The following is a 23,171-nucleotide window of genomic DNA, read 5'->3' as shown; positions in this document are numbered from 1 at the left end:
ATGCAACCACTTTCCTGGGAGGGGTCCAGCAAAAGGCTGAGAACACTCTGAATCTGGGGAAGGAAACAGGCATTCAAGTCCAAGAGGCACAGAGAACCCCCCTCAAATTCAACAAAAATAGGTCAACAACTTGACATATTATAGTGGAGCTTGAAAATTACAAATATAAAGAGAAAATCCTGAAAGCAGTTTGGGAGAAAATGTCCTTAACCTACAAGGGTAGACACATAAGGCTGGCAACAGAACTGTCTATGGAAATCTGGCAGGCCAGAAAGGACTGGCGTGATATATTCAATGTGCTAAATGGGAAAAACATGCAGCCAAGAATATTTTATCCAGCAAGGTTGTCATTTAGAATAGTAAGAGAAATAAAGACTATCCATGACAAACAAAAATTAAAGGAATTTGTGAACACTAAACCAGCCCTGCAAGAAATATTAAAGGGGATCCTTTGAGCGGAGAGAGAGGCCAAAAGTAATAAAGACAAGAAAGGAAGAGAAACAATCTACAGGAACAGTGAATTTACAGGTCATAAATGGCACTAAGTTCATATCTTTCAATAATTACTCTGAATGTAAATGGACTAAGTGATTCAATCAAAAAACATAGGGTTACAGAATGGATAAAAAAACAAGACCCATCAATATGCTGTCTGCAAGAGACTCATTTTAGACCCAAAGACATCTCCAGATTGAAAGTGAGGGGGTGAAGAATCATTCATCAGGCTAATGGACATCAAAAGAAACCTGGAGTAGCCATCCTCATATCAAACAAACAAGATTTTAAGCCAAAGACTGTAATAAGAAATGAAGAATGGCATTATATCATAATAAACAAAAAGATCTAAGAATTATAAATATTTATGCCCCCAACATGGGACAGCCAAATATATAAATTAATTCATAACAAACTTAAAGAAACTCATAGATAATAATAAAAAAATAGTAGGAGACTTTAACACCCCATTCACAACAATAGACGAAATATCAAAGCAGAAGATCAACAAGGAAACAATGGCTTTGAATGACACATTGGACCAGATGGACTTCATAGATATATTCAGAGCATTTCATCCTAAAGCAGCAAAATATACATTCTTTTCAAGTGCACCTAGAACATTCTCCAGAATAGATCACATACTGGGTCACAAATCATTCTTCAACAAGTACAAAAAGATTGAGATCATACCTTGTACATTTTCAGACCATAACATTATGAAAGTTGAGTCAACCACAAGAAAAAAAAAAAAATGGAAGCACCACAAATACATGGAAGTTACAGAACATCCTACTAAAGAATGAATGGATCAACCAGGAAATTAAAGAAGAATTAAAAAAATACATGGAAGCAAATCAAAATAAAAACATGACAGTTCAAAACCTTTGGGATGAAGCAAAAGTGGTCTTAAGAGGGAAGTGTATAGCAATACAGGCCTTCCTCAAGTAACAAGAAAAGTCTCAAATGTACAACCTAACCTTACATCTAAAAAAGCTGGAAAAAGAGCAGTAAATAAAGCCTAAATCCAACAGAAGAAGAGAAATAATAAAGATTAGAGCAGAAATCAATGATACAGGAATCAGAAAAGCAGAACAGATCAATGAAACTAGAAGCTGATTCTTTGAATTAATTAATAAGCTCAATAAACCCTTAGCCAGACTTAACAAAAAGAACAGAGAAAGGCCCCAAACAAATAAAATCATGAATGAAAGAGGAGAGATCACAACCAACACATCAGAAATACAAACAATTAGAAGAGAATATTATGAGCAATTTTATGCCAACAAATTATGGATAAATTCCTAGAAACATATAAACTACCAAAACTGAAACAGGAAGAAATAGAAAACCTGACCAATCCAGAACCATCAAAGAAATTGAATCAGTAATAAAAAATCTCCCAACGAACAAGAGTCCAGGGTTGGATGGCTTCTCAGTGGAATTCTACCAAACATTTAAAGAAGAACTAGTACCTATTTTTCTGAAAATGTTCCAAAAATAGAAATGGAAGAAAAACTTCCAAACTCCTTCTATCAGGCCAGTGTCACCTTGATCTCAAAACCAAACACCCCACTGAAAAGGAGAACTACACCCCCAAATCCCTGATGAATATGGAAGCAAAAATTCTCTCCAAAATACTAGCTAATAGGATAAAAGAGTACATTAAAAGGATTATTTACCATGACCAAGTAAGATTTATTCCTGGGCTGCAAGAGTGGTTCAACATCAGCAAATCAATGTGATATACCATATTAATAAAAGAAAGGTCAAGAACCATATGGTCCTCTCAATAGATGCAGAAAAAAGCATTTGACAAAATACAGCATCCCTTCTTGATAAAAACCCTCTACTGTGTAGGGATAGAGAGAACATACCTCAATATGATAAAAGTCATATACAAAAGTTCCACAGCAAATATCATCCTTAATGGGGAAAAACTGAGAGCTTTTCCCCTAAGGTCTGGAACTCCACAGGGATGTCCACACTTACCACTGTTGTTCCACATAATGCTGGAAGTCCTAGCCTCAGCAATTAGACAACAAAAAGAGATTAAAGGCATCTAAATCGGCAAAGAAGAATACAAACTTTCACTCTTCACAGATGACATGATATTCTATGTAGAAAACTCAAAAGACTCCACCAACTAGTTGCCAGAAGTGATATAGAAATTCAGCAGAGTCACAGGATATAAAATCAATGCACAGAAGTCAGTTGAATTTCTATACACTAACAATGAAGCAGAAGAAAGAGAAATCAAGGAATTGATCCCATTTACAATTGCACTAAAAAACATAAGATACCTAGGAATAAACCTAACCAAAGAGGTAAAGGATCTATACTCTGAAAACTATAGAACACTTATGAAAAAATTGAGGAAGACACAAAAAGATGGGAAAACATTCCATGTTCATGTATTGGAATAGCAGAATAGAAAACCCAGAAATGGAACCACAACTATATGGTCAACTAATCTTACACAAAACAAGAAAGAATACCCAGTGGAAAAAAAGATACTCTCTTCAACAAATGGTGTTGGAAAAATTAGACAGCCACATGCAGAAGAATGAAACTGGACCACTTTCTTACATCATACACAAAATAAAACTCAAAATGGAGGAAAGACCTAAACGTGAGACAGTAATCCATCAAAATCTTAGAGGAGAACACAGGTAACAACTTCTTTGACCTCAGCTGCAGTAATTTCTTGCTAGACACATCTCAAAAGACAAGGGAAACAAAAGCAAAAATGAGCCATTGGGACTTCCTCAGGATAAAAACCTTCTTTACAGCAAAGGAAGTGTTCAACAAAACTAAAAAGCAACCTACAGAATGGAAGAAGATATTTGCAAATGTCTTTTCTGATAAAGGGCTAGTATCCAAAACCTATAATGAACTTATTACCCTCAACACCCAAAAAACAACAACAACAACAAAAATGCAGTCAAGAAATGGGCAGAAGACATGAACAGACATTTCTCAAAAAAAGACATACAAATGGCTAATAGACACATGAAAAAATTGCCCATCACTCAGCATCAAGGAAATACAAATCAAAACCATGATGAGATATCATCTCACACTGGTCAGAAAGGCTAAAATGAACAACTCAAGAACATGACAACTTTTGAGAGGATGCAGAGAAAGGGGAACCCTCTTACACTGTTGATGGGAATGCAAACTGGAGCAGCAAGTCTGGAAAACAGTATGGAGGTTACTCAAAAAGTTAAAAATAGAACTTCCCTACAACCCAGCAATTATACTACTAGGTATTTATCCAAAGGGTACAAATGTAGTGATTCAAACAGACACATGCACCCAAAATATTTATAGCAGCAATGTCCACAATAGCCAAACTATGGAAAGAGCCTAGATGTCCATCCACAGATGAATAGATAAAGAAGATGTGGTATATATATATACAATGGAATATTATTCAGTCATAAAAAGAATGAAATCTTGCCATTTGGAGTGATGTGGATGGAACTAGAGGGTATTATGCTAAGTGAAATAAATCAGTAAGAGAAAGAAAAATACCATATGATTTCATTCATATGTGGAATTTAAGAAACAAAACAGATGAACATAAGTGAAAGAAAAATAAAATAAGATAAAAACAGAGGGAAGAAAACCATAAGAGACTCTTAACTATAGGGAATAAACTGAAGGTTGCTGGAGGGGAGGTAGGTCAGGGAATGGGGTAATTGGGTGATGAGCATTAAGGAGGACACTCAGTGTAATCATCACTGTGTGTTATATGCAACTGATGAACCACTAACTTCTGTCTATGAAACTAATAATACAGCATATGCTAACTAAATTGAATTTAAATAAAAAATTTAAAAAATTAAAAATTTGAAATTGGTCATGTATTCATATACAATTGACTATTGATTCAAATCTATGTTAGTCAAATTTTGCATAACTTATGTACATTTTTGCAAATTCTTTGTTTTGCTTTTTTTTTTTTTAATTCTTGGTTAACAAAGCCTTAAGTAAAAAAATCACATGAATTCTTCCATACCAATAAATTGTAAAATCAAAAAATGGGACTATGTAAAAGTCAAAAGCTTCTGCACAACAAAAGAAACAATTAAAAATAAAACAATAAGACAACCTACAGAATGGGATAAATTTTTGCAATCCATATAAAGAACTCATACAATCTAACAAAAAACAAGCAATCCAATTAAAAAAATGGGACAGAAGAACTAAGTAGACATTTTTCCAAGAAGGACATAAAAATGACCAACAGGTACATGAAAAGTTGTTCAATATCACTAATCATCAGGGAAATGCAAATCAAAACTACAGTGAGACCTTGCAGTCACCCACCACCCTGGAACTGTCTGCACCACCCAGCCATGGACAACCCCACCTTGTTGTTTGACACTCCCCTGGGTGGTGAGCCTTTGGGCTGTGTCTCCTTTGAGCTATTTGCAGACAAAATTCCAAAGACAGCAGAAAACATTCATGCTCTGACCACTGGGGAGAAAGGATTTGGTTATAAACGTTCCTGCTTTCACAGAGTTATTTCAGGATTTATGTGCCAGGGTGTGACTTCACACACCCTAATGGCACTCCCCATATGTGGGGAGAAATTTTATGATGAGAACTTGATCCTGAAGCAAATGAGTCCTGGCATCTTGTCCATGGCAAATGCTGGACCCAATACAAATGGTTTCCAGTTTTTCATCTGCACTGCCAAGACTGAGTGGTTGGATGGCAAGCATGTGATCTTGGCAAGGTGAAAGAAGGCATGAATATTGTGGAAGCCATGGAGTGCATTGAGACCACAAATGGCAAGACTAGCAAGATCACCATTGCTCACTGTGGACAAATATAATAAATTTGACTTGGTGTTTTACCTTAACTACCAGACCATTCCTTCCATAGCTCAGGTGAGCCCTCCTTCACCCCCATCTGCTTGAAATATCCTATAATCTTTGTGCTTTCACTGCAGTTCTTTGGATTCCATATTTTATTTATTCCTGTCCAAGTCTAGCTGGATTGCAGAGTTAAATTTATGATTATGAAATTAAAACTAAACAACAAAACAATCAACAACAACAACAAAAAAATCAAAACCACAATGAGATATCACCTCATACCTGTTAGAATAGCTATTATCAAGAATAGAAGGGACAACAGGTACAAGCGAGGATGTGGTTAATAAAAGAACATTTATACATTGTTGGTGGGAATGTAAATGTGTTCAATCACTATGGAAAGCAATATGGAGTCTCCTCAAAAAATTAAAAATAGATCTACCATATGATCCAGCAATTCCACTTCCTGATATATACCCAAAGAAATGAAAACAGGATTTTGACATGATATATTCATTCCTATGTTTACTGCAGCACTATTCACAATAGCCAAGATATGGAAATAACCCAAATGCCCATCAATGAATGAATGAATAAAAAAGATGTGATACATATACATAGAGGAATATTATTCAGCCATGAGAAAGGAGGGTATCCTAACATTTGCAACAACATGGATGGACCCTGAGCACATTATGTCAAGCATGATAAATCAAAGAAAGACAAATACTGTATAATATGACTTATATGTGAAATCTAAAAAAGCCGAACCAAAAAAACCAACCAACCAAACAAACAAACAAACGAAAAACCAGAGAGTAAAATGGTGGTTACCAAGAGTTGGGAAGGGGTAATTGATGTTATCTAAGGGTACAAACTTGTAATAAGTAGTAAATAAGCCATAGAGATCTTTGGACAGTATAATGAATATAGACAATAATACTGTACTATGATTATGCAATGTGATAAATGTCACTATAATGACAATCATATATAACTAATATATAATAAATATAAAATATATATTTTATATATTACAATATATAAATGTATCAAAGTAACATGTTATATACCTTAAACTTACACAATGTTACATGTCAAAGTTATTCAACAACAACAAAAGAAATGGTAATCTACTAAATGTTATAATGCTACATAACTTGCAGTCATTGTTAACTATTAATTAATAGGGAACCTGAGTCGTTAGAGTGACCCCCTTGTGGACTTCTCTTGATATAAGATTTAAGTTAAAACACAAGTTTGTCCAATAAGAGGATATTTTTCTTTGCCTCTAGACAAGAATCACCCTGTGTTCTTGGCCTGAAATCTCACCTGAAAAACCCCTGAGGAGTGTGCCCCAGGAACATGACCTAATGCCCATGGGTTCTAAAGATATACCAATTCCTCACCAACAAAATAGGTCCTTTTATAAAGGTAGAGTTCAAAATTAAATCACAACAACCCTAACATACCTTCACATAGTCACGTGGTTTGTGACTCCATAATATACACAGATTTCCATATCAATTCTCTGTAAACTGAAATATTTATCCATGTAATTATACAACTTTAAAAAGAAACATAACAAAGGCAACTGACTTACTGCTAGAAATTCTTAAATATTTCAGGAGTTACCAATTTCAACATTCACTGAATAAGGCACCCTGAAGCAGGTAGCAAAATTATCCCTTAATTTTCCTTTCTCTCCTTAATAGCAAAATCAGTGGGTATCCTTATACACAAAGCTATTTTGAGTCAATAAAAGTTAATTGTAAAGTATCACATGAGTATATATCATAAAATCAGTCATCTATTCAATAGTCATTTCTGTCCTGTTTTTATAAAAATAAGCCACTATTTTTATATTTTAATTCATAAGAATCCTAGGGACATATTTCATTAAGAATAAAAGGCAAGCTGGGAGGCAAGATGGTGGAAGAGTAAGGGACCTCATTTCATCTAGTCTCTTGAATTTAGCTAGATAACTATCGAATCATTCTGAACACCCATGATTTCAACCTGAGATGTAAGAAAAGAATATCCACAAGTAGAAAAGCAACCACTTTCTGCAAGGTAGGAGGTGAGGAGAAGAGAATCCAAGGGGATATATCAGAAGATAAGTGGTGGGGAGAAGGAGCTTCAGTAATCTGGCTACTGGAAAGAGATATAGCCCAGGAGGGCAAAATCAGAACCCTTAGAAATCTGCTCCAGTGAGAAACATCCCTGCCTGAAAGGTGCTCAGGTGGTGAAAAAGGGCAGAATTCTAGGTGGGACAGTGTGGTCTCAGGATTCTCTGAGTCACAGAAAAATGGGTGTGCCTGAGCCGGTAGAATTCCCAAGCATTGGAAGAGGGAAACTGGTTCAGTCAGTGAGCCCAGGAGGGGGATCTCAGCTTGGTTCACCATAAACCATGAGCCAAGGCTTGATAGGGTGACGGCTCTCTGAATATAAAAGAAAGGAACATGAGGCCCCTCTGCCTTCCTCTGGAAGGGGCAGAGCCAGTGTGGTGCACTACCTGGGGACAGCAATCAGTGCCAGAGCCCTGCAAAAAACAGGAATGCATCAACCCTCCACCATCTCCCTGGAAGGGGTGGAGCATGTGCACGCAGGATCCAGTGACCACTCTCTGAGCCAGAGCCCTACAGAGCTCAGTAGGTGGGACCATCTGCCTTCCCCCAGGAGGATCAGTGAGGGCACGCACCACAGGAGGCTGCAGAGCTTGGCACACACAAAAATGAAAACCATTTATCCCTGAGGGTTTACTGAAAAGAGGGGACCAAGATCTTTCAGTTCTGGGGCTGGAGATTGGGGCCTGGCCATTTTAATTTTGATCCTCTAAAGAGGTGCAGAAAGCCTTTAGGGAACAAAAGCCACACAGAGGACCGGCTTACAATGAGCCTGGCCCCCTGGCAAACAGTGGTGCAACTCCACCCAGGCAAAGACACCTGAGAAGTAGCTTAGCAGGCCCCTCCTCCAGAAGACCAACTGGAAGAACAGGTGCACAGGAAGTTTATGGACCACACAAAACTGTAAAACTGCAGCACTAGGGTAAAATATTATATAGAATTCGAAGTTTATTCTCACAGATCCTTTATCTTTCAGGTTAAAATTTTCCATTTCTTTCTTTCTTTTTTTTTTTCACTTTTCAACTAGTTTCTTATTTTATCAACTCTTTGTTTTTAAGTTTTTGTTTTTTTTCACTTTTTTACATTTACATTCTACAGATATATTCTTCATTTTTGGCTTCCTTTCACTCTACTCAGTTTTATTTTTGTATATATATATATATAAGTTTTGTTTTCCTTACAATTTTTGGATTTAGTGTCTTCTAATACACAGACCAAAATACACTCATGACCAAGTGGATCACCCTGTTTTGACCTCCCTGTGAGATTATGTTCTCTCTTGCCCCCCCTTTTTTTCTCTTTTTCTTTTTCTTTCTTTTTTCCTTTTCCTTTTCTTTTCTTTTTTTGGTTTCTGACCTCTTCAGATTCCACTAGTGTGTATTTTGCTTGGGTCATGGTTGAAATTCTTCTCTGGGCAAAATTAATAGAAGGAGGAATTTACAAGAAAATAAAGAACCACAGGTAATACTCTGACACAGATCTAATCAATATGAATATAAGTAAAATGTCAGAGATGGAATTCAGGATAACAATTATAAAGTTACTAGCTGGGCATGAGAAAAGCATAAAAGACACTAGAGAATCTTTTAGTGCAGAAATGAGACCTAATCAGGTCAAAATTTAAAAATGCTCCAACTGAGATGCAGTCTAAATTGCATGCTCTAACAACTAGGGTAAATGAGGCAGAAGAGAGTGACATAGAACACAAGTTGATGGAAAGGAGAGAAGCTGAGGAAAAGAGAGAAAAACAACTAACAGACCATGAGGAGAGGCTTCAAGGAATCAGTGATGCCATAAAATGTACCAACATCAGAATTATTGAGGTGCCTAAGGGTGAAGAAAGAGAGAGGGCCATAAGGTATATTTGAGCAAATCATAGCTGAGAGCTTCAATAATCTGGGAAGGAAACAGGCATTCATGTCCAAGAGGTAGAGAAGACCCCTCCCAAAATCAATAAAAATAGATCAACACCCTGACATGTAATAGTGAAGCTTGAAAATTTCAGAGATAAAGAGAATATCCTTAAAGGACCTCAAGACAAGAGGTCCCTTACATACAGGTGTAGGAACATTAAATTAGCAGCAGACCTATCCCCAGAGACCTGTCAGGCCAGAAAGGGCTGGCAGGATATATTCAGGGTACTAAATGAGAAGAACATGCAGCCAAGAATACTTTATCTGGCAAGACTGTCATTCAGAATGGAAGGAGAGATAAAGAGCTTCCAGGACAGAGAGAAACTGAAAGAATATTTGACCACAAAGTCAGCTCTGCAGGAAATATTAAGGGGGATCCTGTAAGTGAAGAGAGAGCCCAAGAGTAACATAGACCAGAAAGAAACAGAGGCAAGGACTTTACAGGTAATAAAATGGCACTAAATTCATATCTTTCAATAGTTACTGTGAATGTAAAAGGGCTAAATGCTCCAATCAAAAGACACAAGGTATCAGACTGGATAAAAAAAGCAACACCTATCTATATGCTGTCTACAAGAGACTCATTTTATACCTAAAGACACCTCCAGACTGAAAGTAAGGGGACAGAGAAATATTTACCAGGCTAATGGACCTCAAAGAAAAGCTGGAGTAGCAATCCTCATCAGACAAATTAGATTTTCAACCAAAGACTGTAGTAAGGGATGAAGAGGGACACAATATCATACTTAATGGGCCTACCCAACAAGAAGATGTAACAATTATAAATATTTATGCTCCTAATTTGGAAGCAACCAATTATATAAACCAATCAATAACCAAAGTAAAGAAACACACTGATAATAATACATTAGTATTAGGGGATTTCAACATCCCACTCACAGCAATGGACAGATCATCCAAGCAGAAGATCAACAAGGAAACAAGGGCTTTGAATGACACACTGGACCAGATGGCCTCACAGATATATGCAGAGCATTCCATCTTAAAGCAACAGAATACACATTCTTTTCCAGTGCACATGGAATGTTTTCCAGAACAGATCACATACTGGGCCACAAATCAGGTCTCAACTGATACCAAAAGATTGGGATTATTTCCTGCCTATTTTCAGACCACAGTGCTTTGAAACTTGAACTCAATCGCAAGAGGAAATTTGGAAGGAACTCAAACACTTGGAGGTTAAACAGCCTTCTACTAAAGAATGAATGGGTCAATCAGGAAATTAAAGAAGAATTTAAAAAATTCATTGAAACTAAGCAAAATGAAAACACACTTGTTCAAACCTTGGGGATACAGCAAAGGCGGTCCTAAGAGGGAAATACATTGCAAGACAAGCCTCTCTCAAAAAATTAGAAAAACCTCCAAATATACAAGGTAATCTTACACTTAAAGAAGCTGGAGAAAGAACAGCAAATAAAGCCTAAATAAAGCAGGAGAAGAGAAGTAATAAAAGTTAGAGCAGAAATCGATGAAATAGAAACCAGAAGAACAATAGAACAGATCAACAAACTAGAAGCTGGTTCTTTAAAAGAATTAATCAGATCGATAAACACCTAGCCTGACTTATTAAAGAAAAGATTTAGGACCCAAATTAATAAAATCATAAATGAGAGAGGAGAGATCACGACCAACACTAAGGAAATACAAACAATTTTAAGAATGTTATGAGAATATGTTATGAGAATATGTTATGAGTATATATGCCAAAAAATTTGGCAATCTGGAAGAAATGGATGCATTCCTGGAAACTTATAAACTACCAAAACTGAAAGAAGGAGAAATAGCAAATCTGAACAGACTCATAACCAGCAAGGAAATTGAAACAGTATCAACATCTAGTGAAGCTGTTTCAAAAATAGCAGTGGAAGAATCACAGACCCATACCCCTGAAACAAAACAAAACAAATATATGAATGGATAAAGAAAAAAATAATAAAAATCCCCCCCAACAAAAAGTACAAGTGGAAGGAAAACTTCTAAACTCATTCTATGAGGTCAGCATTACCTTGATCCCCAAACCAGAGAAAGACCCCATCAAAAAGAATTACAGACCAATATTCCTGATGAATATGGATGCCAAAATTCTTACCAAGATACTAGCCAATAGGATCCAACAGTACATTAAAAGGATTATTCATAATGACCAAGGGGGATTTATTCCTGGGATGTAAGGGTGGTTCAACATTTGCAAATCAATCAACATGATAGATCACATTAATAAAAGAAAAGACAAGAACCATAAGATCCTCTCAATTAATGCAGAAAAAGCATTTGACAAGATACAGCATCTTTTCTCAATTAAAACTCTCCACAGTGTAGGGATAGAGGGAACATACCTCAATATCATAAAAGCCATCTACAAAAAGCCCACAGTGAATATCATTCCTAATGGTGAAAAACTGAAAGCTTTTCCCCAAAGGACAGGACCTGGGCAAGGATGCCCACTCTCACAACTGTTGTTCAACAGTGTACTAGAAGTCCTAGCCTCAACAATCAGCAACAAAAAGAGATAAAAGGCATTCAATTTGGTAAAGAAGAAGTCAAACTCTCACTCTTCACAGATGACATGATACTTTATGTGGAAAACCCAAAAGACTCCACCCCAAAATTACTAGAACTTACACAGCAATTCAGCAACATGGCAGGATAAAAATCAATGCACAGAAATCAGTTGCCTTTCTATATGCTAATGAGACTGAGGAAAGAGAAAATAAGGAATCGATCCCACTTACAATTGCACCAAAAATCATAAGATATCTAGGAATAAACCTAACCAAAGAGGTAAAGGATCTGTACTCTAAAAACTACAGAACACTAACGAAAAAATTGAGGAAGACACAAAGAGATGGAAAAACACTCCATGCTCATGGATTGGAAGAAAAAACATTGTTAAAACGTCTATGCTACCCAAAGTAATCTACATATTCAATGCAATCCCTACCAAAATACCACTGACATTTTTCACAGAACTGGAACAAATAATCCTAAAATTTGTATGGAATGAGAAAAGACCCTGAATAGCCAGAGGAATGTTGAAAAAGAAAGCCAAAGCTGGGGGCATCACAATGCCTGACTTCAAGCTCTATTAAAAAGCTGTGCCTATCAAGACAGCATGATACTGGCACAAAAACAGACACATAGATCAATGGAACAGAATAGAGAACCCAGAAATGGACCCTCAATTCTATGTTCAAATAATATTTGACAAAGCAGGAAAGAATATCCAGTGGAAAAAGGATAGTCTCTTCAATAAATGGTGCTGGGAATATTGGACAGCCACATGCAGAAGAATGAAACTGGACCATTCTCTTGCACCATACACAAAAATAAACTCAAAATGGATGAAAGACCTCAATGTGGGACAGGAATCCATCAAAATCCTAGAGGAGAACATAGGCAGTGACCTTTTCGACCTTGGCCACAGCAACTTCTTGCTAGACACGTCTCTAAAGGCAAGGGAAACAAAAGCAAAAATGAACTATTGGGACTTCATCAAGATAAAAATTTCTGCACAGCAAAGGAAAGAGTCAACAAAACTAAAAGGTAACCTATGAAATGGGAGAAGATATTTCTTAATGACATATCAGATAAAGGGCTAGTATCCAAGATCTATAAAGAACTTAGCAATCTCAACACCCAAAAAACAAATAATCCAGTCAAGAAATGGGCAGAAGGCACGAACAAACACTTCTCCAAAAAAGACATACAAATGGCCAACAGACACATGAAAGATTCTCAACATCACTTTCATCAGGGAAATACAAATCAAAACCACAATGAGATAGCACTTTACACCAGTTAGAATGGCAAAAATTAACAAGACAGGGAACAACAAATGTTGGTGAGGATGTGGAGCAAGGGGAACCCTCTTACACTGTTGGTGGGAATGCAAGTTGGTACAGCCACTCTGGAAAACAGTATAGAGATTCCTCAAGAAGTAAAAAAAAAAAAAAAAAAAAAAAAAAAAAAGCGCTATCCTACAACCCAGCAATTGCACTACTAGGTATTTGCCCTGTAGATACAGATGTAGTGAAAAGAAGGGGCATCTGCACCCCAATGTTCATAGCAGCAATGTCCACAATAGCCAAAGTGTGGAAGGAGCTGAGATGTCCTTTGACAGGTGAATGGATAAAGAAGATGTGGTATATATGTACAATGAAATATTACTCAGCCATCAGAAAGGACGAATACCTACCATTTCCATCAACATGGATGGAACTGGAGGGGATTATTCTAAGTGAAATAAGGCAACTGGAAAAAGACAATTATCATATGGCTTCACTCATGTGTGAAATATAAGAAAGTGCAGAGGATCATAAGGGAAGGGAGTGAAAACTGAATGGGAAGAAATCATAGAGGGGGAAAAAAAAACCCATGACAGACTCTTAACTCTGGGAAAAAAACTGAGGGTTGCTGAAGGGGAGGTGGGGATGGGGATGGGGTAACTGGGTGCTGGTCATTAAGGAGTGCATGTGATGTGATGAGCACTGGGTTTTATACGCAACTGATGAATTATTGAACATTACATCTGAAACTAATGATGTACTATATGTTGGATAAACAAATTTAAATAAATAAATAAAAAGAGTAAAAGGCAATTCTCAGCTGGTTCTGTTGGTAAAGCATGCAACTCTTGATCTCAAGGTTGTAAGTTTGAGCCCCTCATTGGGAGTAGAGATTACTAAAACAAATAAATACATAAGCTCAAAAAAAGAAAGCTATTTAAAAAACAATTGAAATTTGACCCCTTCCTCACATATGCCAAAAAAAAAAAAAATGAGTTTCCAATTGATTAAAGCTCTATGAACAGCAAACAATAAAATTTCTATGAGGATCATAGACAGGTTTCTTAAACAGCACCCCAAACTCCACTAACCATGAAGGAAAAGATTGATAAATTTGACTACATTTAGATTCAGATCTTCTGTTCATTCACAAAGTTGGAGAAAATATTTGTAGTATGTATAATTGACAAATGAATGTGTAGCAGGTGGAACTCTCTTCTGCTATTTGTGGTATATTATTTTGGAAAACAATCTAGCATTATCTACCAAAATTGAGCATGTAGATACCCTATGTTAATTCTCTTGGGTAATGACCTAGGAGTAGAATTGCCATGTTAAGCAAGAGACAGGGGAACACTATCCATAACAGCTCCAAACTGGAAACAACCCTTATTGCACCTATTTCCTAGTGGCTCATTTTAATTGCTGTAAAGTATTCTGTTATACAGTCTATACCACAATTTATCCATTGCTTTTCTAATAGAACTCTGACTAATGCATCATTTATGCTGGTTTCTTCTATAGAGGTGATCATCTTTTCTTAAAAATCAACTTGTAAGAGTTCTTTGTATGTTAAGGATCTTAACCTATTATCTGTCATATATGTTATGAAATGTATTGCCTAATTTGTCATTAATCATTTATCTTTCTTTACAATAGTTTGCTGCATGAAAGCTTTGCATTGTATGCAATAAATTTATCATCAGTATTTAAAAAAAGAATAAAAGGCAACTCTGTTCAAAAAGATAAGAAGCATCCAGAAGAAAATACAAACAAGCATTCTAATCATGAAGCTGTGAAAAAAGACAGTGGATGTCTTTCTACATGGAAATAACGACCAAACATTTAAAAATGATCAAATGGATGTCAAATATCCTCTTAAATTATACCTAACATAGAGAGTTTCATTCTAGCTATTTGTCACACTTTTATCAGTCTCTACTAATTGTATTAAACAAATTTATAAAATTAAATTATTCGTACAAAAATATGCACATATACATTGAAGAATTTTATGTGTATTGAAATTATAATTTATCCTTCCCTTAATATTTAGTATTTTCACCACATATAATTAACCTAGTAAGTGTTTTTTTGTCTGTTAGTTTTTTTATTCTATTTTCAGAATAATTACTTATAACTACAAGAATTGCTAGAGAATATGTTCTGGAAGGCAAGAGTAGTTGTTATTTGTATTAAAGAGAAACACCAAGATAGCAAGTGATGCTACACAAATCCAAAGTGCTGAAAACATTTAGTTCACTTTCAAAATACTGAACATTGCCTTCATTTCTTGTAGACTAATTTAAGTGACTAGGTCACTCTAATAATACTTTAAGTATAAAGGTGTAAGTCTACGTCATTCCATAGTTTGTTTTAGCTGATAATGTTTTCTGTTCTCTACTCAACCTGCAAGACTCAAAATATAGACTATATCCTCCAAAAAATCCACCCACCACAGCATTGATTATCAATCTTACTTCACTGCTGTGGGGAAAAAGAAGAAGACTGCAGGCTCAAAATGGTGTCACTTAGACTGAGTTCCCAAACCAGGGCTTATCACCCAATCTAATTTCAGTTTCAACTTCCCCCAGAAATCTGGCCTTAACCAGTCAGTCAGGAAAAATTTTCTTTCTATCAGCACCAATGAGTCTGTTACTGGGTTTTCTCGATCTCTCAAAGAAATGTGAGGTAATTTGCATAATAAGACACCTTGCTTTATCCCCTAGCAAACAGCCTTAGCTGGAACAATCTTTTTTTTTTTTGGCTAATAACTTCCTTGTCCCCACCCTCCTATAAAAAACCTTCTATTTTGTACAACTCCTGGGAATGCCTCACTGCTTGCTAGATGGGGTGCTGCCCAATTTATAAAATAATTTGATAAAGCTTTAAATTTACTTGGTTGAATTTTGTTATTTAATACCTCTTACATTATATTCTGTATTATCTAGCACTTGTTCATGTTATCTTTTAAATACTTCACTAATAGCTTCATGTTTGTCAGTCTTCTCTAAAATAGCTTTATGTGCCTGGGTTAGGAATAAATATCTTCTATTTCTCTTGAGTCAGAATCATAGGACCTTAGGTCTATAAAATCCTCAGGTCATCTCCTCACCTTTCCTCATTTTATACACATTGAGACAATTGAGATCCAGAGAAGACTATAATAAGACTAACATCTAGATCTCTTGATTCCCAATCCCTTGTTCTTTTTTTTTTTCCAATCCTTTGTTCTTATACTATAGTATGTACCCTTCCCTGTTCTCATCAGTGTCTAGCCCACTGCTAGACTCCCAGGAAACTTCTGAGGAACATTGTACAGATAAGCAACTTTCATTTATTGCTACTGTCTTCAAATATTGCCAAGTTCTGTACTCAACTAAGAATGCTACATAAACTATATCTATAGTTCTTTGAAAATCAAGTGACAGTCATCATTTATATTTTAATTTTCCTTTTTTGTATTTTTAGATAAATGCTATTCAAGATATTTTGGTGAATTAATAAAAGTACATATATGTATATATATGTATATATATATATTAAATTACATGTATGCACATATGTATGGATTACTTTAACATGGAAATCTGAAGAAAACATGGTTTGAATTAAATTGTTGTTTTTATAATGGGATAAATCACTCACAATTTTGAAAGTTGGTATCAGATAGCCCAGGGAAAATTGCTACAATTACTAAACAAATCTGCAGTTTAGGTGAAAAACAAAACTGTTTACTTATCTGGCTTTTTTGCAAAGAACTTCAGGGAGTTCAGGTTCATCTTTTCTGTATACACACATATCTACAGAAAATGGCCAGGACTTAATCGATTTTTATGAATAGACTAGAATGTGTATCTTCTTAAAGGAACTGAAACAATTGCTTTTTGCAAGGAATTTCTGTCATAGCTCACGAAGGCCCATTATATCTCACAAAAACATGTTAGCAGTATTTCTGCTAAATGAAAACGCAGTTGCCACTTAAGGGTAAAACAATAACACAATAAACAATACCACAAAACCTGCTGAGAGATGGATATCTGCTCTCCCCTCTCTTTTCTTTGACTGAATGGTAAAGAAATTGAATGCAAGGGCCACTATATGAGCTAGAATGAACAAATCTCTATTGGTGTTCAGCCAAACTGAAAATTACATCCAAGCTATTCAATCTCAGTCCAGTTGAATGCAAAGCTGGTTAAATGGTCCTTTGTTTAGGAGTGTTAAGTGACTGGGTAGGGACTGAGGTGAATCCAGACATCAAAGCAGTTTTGAAGTACCTACTATATAGATTTTCTAATCTTAATGATTGATAACCCTAGTACCTGGCATTTTTACTCATCCTTTAAATATAACTTCTGCTTATGTTTTTTACATTCTAACTGTTACCGTTGGTTTCTAATCCACGTGGTCACAACAGATTCATCAGGTAGCTTACTCTGCCTCAATATTAATTAAAATTCCTAAACGCTACTTAGGGGTTAGGCATTCTTTCTTTTCAAATTGAAAGAAACACAGAGTGGACTACTAGGAAGTAAAACAGGGTACCACAGCCTATCTATATTTAATATACTTAAATTATAGATTTGTATTTTGTTATATGTCTATCATCAATGGTACAACAATAATTAGACAGGTGATTTATTTTTCATTTATTTGTTTCAATCACGCTAAGAGTTGGAAATTGAAGCATTCTTTGGGCTAAATGTGATCAGTTTAAAGGGACTCAGTATAAATGCTCCTTATAATCCCTACATCCTAGATAATAATAAGCTTTTGAGATGGTTTAACTTAAGTCTGGGAAACTGTAAACTTTGGTGTACTTTAACAAATAGGTAATTATGGGAGGGAGAAGAAAAGATGGCAGAGGAGTAGGGGACCCTATTTCAACTGGTCCCTGGAATTGAGCTGGATATCTACCAGACCACTCTGAGCACCCACGAAATCAGCCTGAGATGTAAGAAGATCTGGATCTCTACAAACAGAATAACATGGGTGATTGGTTTCAAGGTACAAAGTGGGGAGCCGTGATTCCATGGACAGATATCAGAGGATAAACGGCAGTGGGAAGGAGCCTGACCTTGGGGATCCTACACCGCCAGTGAACGACAGCCTCGTGCACTGGGGTCGGGGCACAGACTCGCACACCAGTAGCGGTGGGGAAAGGACTTTAGGGCAGCCCCCGGGATGGAAACCCGGAGCGGTGGGGTCGCGCATGCAAACTGGGAGCAGCTGGTGGTTTTAGAAGCACAAAGAGCAGAGACAAGCTCCAACCTGGAGGCAGGACTGGGAGTGCTGCAGAGGGGCACACAACCCAGGACCCTGCAGTTTATAGCAGCACAGACAGAAACAGAGACAGTGTGGCCTGGAGAGCTCACTGAAGAACAGACTGCAACCTCTCTGCTCTGAGGCAGAGGGTTGGAAAGTCTCTTCTGCTTTGACTTGCAGAAGACATGTGGAAAGCCACCAGGGAAAGCCGCCAGAGAAAAAAAGCCCCAAAAAACTGATTCCCACTGAGCCCATACCCCACCACAGGGAGGCAGGGCAACTCTGCCCAAACAGGGTTGCCTGAGTAACAGCACGGCAGGCCCCTCCCCCAGAAGACAGGCTGGGAAAACAAGAGGCCAGCAACCCTAAGGTCCCAAGAAAACAGATGCATCTTGCTTGGGTTCTGGTCAATAATTTGGACTCTATACATTCCCTCAACCACCCATCAACAGAATGACTAGGAGGAGGAACCCACAAAATAGAAAAGACTCAGAGATTATGACTTATGCCACAGATTTACAAATGGATGCAGATATAAACAAGATGTTGAAGATGAAATTCAGGCTAGCAATTGTGAAGACAAAAGCTAGAATGGAGAAATCAATTAATGGCAACATAGAGTCTCTAAGGGCAGAAATGAAAGCTGAATTGGCAGAAGTTAAAAATGCTATCAGTGAGATCCAATCCGATCTAGATAATCTAACAGCTAGGGTAAGTGAGGCAGAAGAACGAATAAGCGACCTGGAAGACAATATAATAGATAAAAAGAGAAAAGAGGAGGCCAGGGAAAAACAACTCAGAAATCATGAAAATAGAATCAGAGAAATCAGTGACACCATGAAACGTTCCAATGTCAGAATAATTGGAATCCGGAGGGAGTGGAGAGAGAGGACTAGAAGATGTACTTGAGCAAATCGCAGCTGAGAACTTCCCTAATCTGGGGAATGAAACAAACATTCATGTCCTAGAGGCAGAGAGGACCCCTCCCAAGATCAAGGAAAACAGGCCAACACCCCGGCATGTAATAGTAAAGTTTGCAAATCTTAGAACCAAAGAAACCATCTTAAGGGCAGTTAGGGGGAAGAGATTCCTTATGTACAGAGAGAGGAACATCAGAAGAGTGTCAGACCTATCCACAGAGACCTGGCAAGCCAGAAAGGCCTGGCAAGACATATTCAGGATACTAAACGAGAAGAACATGCATCCAAGAATACTTTATCCAGCAAGGCTGTCATTGAGAATGGATGGAGAGAAGCAGAGCTTCCAAGACCGGCAGAAACTGAAAGAATATGTGACCACTAAGCCGGCCCTGCAAGAAATATTAAGGGAGGGTTCTATAAAAGGAGAAAGACCCCAACAGTGATATACAACAGAAATTTACAGGGACAATCTATAAAAACAACGTCCTCACAGGCAACATGATGACATTTAATTCATATCTTTCAATAATCACTCTCAACGTGAATAGCCTAAATGCTCCCATAAAATGGCACAGGGTTGCAGATTGGATAAAAAGACAGGACCCATCCATATGCTGTCTACAGGAGACTCATTTTGAACCTAAAGATACATACAGACTGAAAGTGAAGGGATGGAGATCCATCTTCCATGCCAGCAGACCTCAAAAGAAAGCTGGGGTAGCAATTCTTGTATCAGACAAATTAGATTTTAAACTAAAGACTGTAGTTAGAGACACAGAAGGACACTATATCATTCTTAAAGGGTCTATCCAACAAGGAGACCTAAAAATTGTAAATATCTATGCCCCCAACATGGGAGCAGCCATCTACATAAGCCAACTGTTCACCAAAATAAAGAGTCATATTGATAACAATACGTTAATTATAGGAGACCTCAATACTCCACTCTCAGCAATGGACAGATCATCTAAGCAGAAAATCAACAAGGAAACAAGAGCTTTGAATGATACACTGGACCAGATGGACCTCATAGATATATACAGAACATTCCACCCTAAAACAACAGAATACTCGTTCTTCTCAAGTGCACATGGAACTTTCTCCAGAATAGACCACATACCGGGTCACACATCAGGTCTCAACTGATACCAAAAGATTGAGATTATTTCCTGCATATTTTCAGACCACAGTGCTTTAAAACTAGAACTCAATCACAAGAAAAAAATTGGCAGAAATTCAAACACTTGGAAGCTAAAGACCACTCTGCTCAAGAATGTTTGGGTCAACCAGGAAATCAAAGAAGAACTTAAACAATTCATGGAAATCAATGAGAACGAAAACACATCGGTCCAAAACCTATGGGATACTGCAAAGGCAGTCCTAAGGGGGAAATACATAGCCATCCAGTCCTCACTCAAAAAAGCAGAAAAATCCTGAATTCACCAACTAACTTTACACCTTAGAGAACTAGAGAAAAAGCAACAAACGATGCCTAAGCCACGCATTAGAAGAGAAATAATTAAAATTAGAGCAGAGATCAATGAATTAGAAACCAGAAACACAGTAGATCAGAACAACAAAACTAGAAGTTGGTTCTTTGAAAGAATTAATAAGATCGATAAACCACTGACGAAACTTTTCCAAAAGAAAAGAGAAAGGACCCAAATTAATAAAATTATGAATGAAAGGGGAGAGATCAGGACTAACACCAAGGAAATAGAAACAATTATTAGAAATTATTATCAACAACTATATGCCAATAAACTGAGCAATCTGGATGAAATGGAGGCCTTCCTGGGAACCTATAAGCTGCCAAGACTGAAACAGGAAGAAATTGAGAACCTGAATAGGCCAATAACCAGTAACGAGATTGAAGCAGTGATCAAAAACCTGCCAAAAAACAAGAATCCAGGGTCTGATGGATACCCTGGGGAATTCTACCAAATATTCAAAGAAAATAATACTTATTCTACTGAAGCTGTTTCAAAAAATAGAAACAGAAGGAAAACTTCCAAACTCATTCTATGAGGCCAGCATTACCTTAATCCCCAAACCAGGCAAGGACCCCATCAAAAAGGAGAATTTCAGACCGATATCCCTGATGAGTATGGATTCCAAAATCCTCAACAAAACCCCAGCTAATAGGATCCAACAATACATTAAAAGGATCATCCACCATGACCAAGTGGGATTTATCCCCGGGATGCAAGGGTGGTTCAACATTCGCAAATCAATCAATGTGATACAACACATTAATAAGAGGAGAGAGAAGAACCATAAGGTCCTCTCAATTGATGCAGAAAAATACAACATCGTTTCCTGATTAAAACTCTTGAGAGTATAGGGATAGAGGGAACATTCCTCAAGTTCATAAAATCCATCTCTGAAAAACCCACAGGGAATATCATCCTCAATGGGGAAAAGCTGAGAGCCTTTCCCTTAAGATCAGGAACACGTCAAGGATGCCCACTCTCACCACTATTGTTCAACATAGTACTAGAAGTCCTAGCCTCAAAAATCAGAAAACAAAAAGAAATAAAAGGTATTCAGATTGGCAAAGAAGAAGTCAAACTCTCTCTTTTCACAGACGACATGATACTTTATGTGGAAAATCCAAAAAACTGCACCCCAAATTATTAGAACTCATACAGCAATTCAGTAATGTGGCAGGATACAAAATCAATGCACAGAAATCAGTTGCTTTCTTATACACTAACAATGGAACAGTAAAAAGAGAAATTAGAGAAACGATTCCATTTACAATAGCACCAAAAAACAGAAGATACCTTGGAATAAACCTAACGAAAGAGGTAAAGGATCTATCCTCTAGGAACTGCAGAACCCTCATGAAAGAAATTAAAGAAGACACAAAAAGATGGAAAAATATTCCATGCTCATGGATCAGAAGAATAAACATTGTTAAAATGTCTATGCTACCCAGAGCAATCTATACCTTCAATGCCATCCTGATCAAAATTCCAATGACATTTTTCAAAGTACTGGAACAAACAATCCTAAAATTTGTATGGAATCAGAAAAGACTCTGAATCGCCAAGGAAATGTTGAAAAAGAAAAACAAAGCTGGTGGCATCACATTGCCCTATTTCAAGCTATATTACAAAGCTGTGATCACCAAGACATCATGGTACTGGCACAAAAACAGACATGTAGACCAATGGAACAGAATAGAGAACCCAGATATGGACCCTCAACTCTATGGTCAAATAATCTTTGACAAAGCAGGAAAAAACATGCAATGGAAAAAAGACAGTCTCTTCAATAAATGGTGCTGGGAAAATTGGACAGCCACATGCAGAAGAATGAAACTTGACCATTCTCTAACACCGTACACAAAGATAAACTCAGAATGTATGAGAGACCTCAATGTGAGACAGGAATCCATCAAAATCCTAGAGGAGAACATAGGCAGTAACCTCTTTGACATTGGCCACAGCAACTTCTTTCAAGATACATCTCCAAAAGCTAGTGAAACAAAAGCAAAAATGAACTATTCGGACTTCATCAAGATAAAAAGCTTCTGTACAGCAAAGGAAACAGTCAACCAAACAAAGAGGCAACCCACAGAATGAGAGAAGATATTTGCAAATGACTTTACAGATAAAGGGCTGGTATCCAAGATCTATAAAGAATTTCTCAATCTCAACACCCAAAAAACAAATAATCAAGTCATAAAATAGGCAGAAGACATGAAAAGACACTTCACTGAAGAAGACATACAAATGGCTAACAGACACATGAAAACATGTTCATCATAATTAGCCATCAGGGAAATTCAAATCAAAACCACATTGAGATA

The 23,171-nt window shown here is 36.9% G+C and overlaps 1 pseudogene; it reads left to right on the top strand.

Moving 5' to 3' along the window:
- The first annotated feature begins 4,859 nt into the window (after positions 1 to 4,859).
- On the top strand, positions 4,860 to 5,341 carry LOC118546166 (peptidyl-prolyl cis-trans isomerase A pseudogene; annotated as a pseudogene).
- Positions 5,342 to 23,171: the final 17,830 nt, after the last annotated feature.

This window comes from Halichoerus grypus, chromosome X (genome assembly GCF_964656455.1).
Source record: "Halichoerus grypus chromosome X, mHalGry1.hap1.1, whole genome shotgun sequence".
NCBI classification, from domain to species: Eukaryota; Metazoa; Chordata; class Mammalia; order Carnivora; family Phocidae; genus Halichoerus; species Halichoerus grypus.
The sequence above is the reverse complement of the archived record's forward strand: the minus strand, read 5'-3'. Positions and strand labels throughout refer to the sequence as shown.